We start from the raw sequence: 3,074 nt of genomic DNA, 5'->3' as shown, positions 1-3,074 counted from the left end.
GAAACGCACAGTGTAGTACATAGTATATGAGTGAGTTGCACTGAAAAACTTAGAATATAAGAAACGCACAGTGTAGTACATAGTATATGAGTGAGTTGCACTGAAAAACTTAGAATATAAGAAACGCACAGTGTAGTACATAGTATATGAGTGAGTTGCACTGATAAACTTAGAATATAAGAAACGCACAGTGTAGTACATAGTATATGAGTGAGTTGCACTGAAAAACTTAGAATATAAGAAACGCACAGTGTAGTACATAGTATATGAGTGAGTTGCACTGAAAAACTTAGAATATATGAAACGCACAGTGTAGTACATAGTATATGAGTGAGTTGCACTGAAAAACTTAGAATATAAGAAACGCACAGTGTAGTACATAGTATATGAGTGAGTTGCACTGAAAAACTTAGAATATAAGAAACGCACAGTGTAGTACATAGTATATGAGTGAGTTGCACTGAAAAACTTAGAATATAAGAAACGCACAGTGTAGTACATAGTATATGAGTGAGTTGCACTGAAAAACTTAGAATATAAGAAACGCACAGTGTAGTACATAGTATATGAGTGAGTTGCACTGAAAAACTTAGAATATAAGAAACGCACAGTGTAGTACATAGTATATGAGTGAGTTGCACTGAAAAACTTAGAATATAAGAAACGCACAGTGTAGTACATAGTATATGAGTGAGTTGCACTGAAAAACTTAGAATATAAGAAACGCACAGTGTAGTACATAGTATATGAGTGAGTTGCACTGAAAAACTTAGAATATAAGGAACGCACAGTGTAGTACATAGTATATGAGTGAGTTGCACTGAAAAACTTAGAATTTAAGAAACGCACAGTGTAGTACATAGTATATGAGTGAGTTGCACTGAAAAACTTAGAATATAACAAACGCACAGTGTAGTATTAAGTATATGAGTGAGTTGCACTGAAAAACTTAGAATATAAGAAACGCACAGTGTAGTACATAGTATATGAGTGAGTTGCACTGAAAAACTTAGAATATAAGAAACGCACAGTGTAGTACATAGTATATGAGTGAGTTGCACTGAAAAACTTAGAATTTACTGAAAAACCCGCATTACACGAAATGCACAGTGTAGTACATAGTATATGAGTGAGTTGCACTGAAAAACTTAGAATATAAGAAACGCACAGTGTAGTACATAGTATATGAGTGAGTTGCACTGAAAAACTTAGAATATAAGAAACGCACAGTGTAGTACATAGTATATGAGTGAGTTGCACTGAAAAACTTAGAATATAAGAAACGCACAGTGTAGTACATAGTATATGAGTGAGTTGCACTGAAAAACTTAGAATATAAGAAACGCACAGTGTAGGACATAGTATATGAGTGAGTTGCACTGAAAAACTTAGAATATAATAAACGCACAGTGTAGTACATAGTATATGAGTGAGTTGCACTGAAAAACTTAGAATTTAAGAAACGCACAGTGTAGTATATAGTATATGAGTGAGTTGCACTGAAAAACTTAGAATATAAGAAACGCACAGTGTAGTACAAAGTATATGAGTGAGTTGCACTGAAAAACTTAGAATATAAGAAACGAACAGTGTAGTACATAGTATATGAGTGAGTTGCACTGAAAAACTTAGAATATAAGAAACGCACAGTGTAGTACATAGTATATGAGTGAGTTGCACTGAAAAACTTAGAATTTACTGAAAAACCCGCATTACACGAAATGCACAGTGTAGTACATAGTATATGAGTGAGTTGCACTGAAAAACTTAGAATATAAGAAACGCACAGTGTAGTACATAGTATATGAGTGAGTTGCACTGAAAAACTTAGAATATAAGAAACGCACAGTGTAGTACATAGTATATGAGTGAGTTGCACTGAAAAACTTAGAATATAAGAAACGCACAGTGTAGTACATTGTATATGAGTGAGTTGCACTGAAAAACTTAGAATTTAAGAAACGCACAGTGTAGTACATAGTATATGAGTGAGTTGCACTGAAAAACTTAGAATATAAGAAACGCACAGTGTAGTACATAGTATATGAGTGAGTTGCACTGAAAAACTTAGAATATAAGAAACGCACAGTGTAGTACATTGTATATGAGTGAGTTGCACTGAAAAACTTAGAATTTAAGAAACGCACAGTGTAGTACATAGTATATGAGTGAGTTGCACTGAAAAACTTAGAATATAAGAAACGCACAGTGTCGTACATAGTATATGAGTGTGTTGCACTGAAAAATTTAGAATATAAGAAACGCACAGTGTAGTACATAGTATATGAGTGAGTTGCACTGAAAAACTTAGAATATAAGAAACGCACAGTGTAGTACATAGTATATGAGTGAGTTGCACTGAAAAACTTAGAATATAAGAAACGCACAGTGTAGTACATAGTATATGAGTGAGTTGCACTGAAAAACTTAGAATATAAGAAACGCACAGTGTAGTACATTGTATATGAGTGAGTTGCACTGAAAAACTTAGAATTTAAGAAACGCACAGTGTAGTACATAGTATATGAGTGAGTTGCACTGAAAAACTTAGAATATAAGAAACGCACAGTGTAGTACATAGTATATGAGTGAGTTGCACTGAAAAACTTAGAATATAAGAAACGCACAGTGTAGTACATAGTATATGAGTGAGTTGCACTGAAAAACTTAGAATATAAGAAACGCACAGTGTAGTACATAGTATATGAGTGAGTTGCACTGAAAAACTTAGAATATAATAAACGCACAGTGTAGTACATAGTATATGAGTGAGTTGCACTGAAAAACTTAGAATATAAGAAACGCACAGTGTAGTACATAGTATATGAGTGAGTTGCACTGAAAAATTTAGAATATAAGAAACGCACAGTGTAGTACATAGTATATGAGTGAGTTGCACTGAAAAACTTAGAATTTAGAGAAACGCACAGTGTAGTACATAGTATATGAGTGAGTTGCACTGAAAAACTTAGAATATAAGAAACGCACAGTGTAGTACATAGTATATGAGTGAGTTGCACTGAAAAACTTAGAATTTACTGAAAAACCCGCATTACACGAAATGCACAGTGTAG

This window comes from Mus caroli, unplaced genomic scaffold, assembly GCF_978045245.1.
Source record: "Mus caroli unplaced genomic scaffold, Mus_caroli_1 scaffold_25, whole genome shotgun sequence".
Taxonomy (NCBI): Eukaryota; Metazoa; Chordata; class Mammalia; order Rodentia; family Muridae; genus Mus; species Mus caroli.
Note: the sequence above shows the minus strand (reverse complement) of the source record.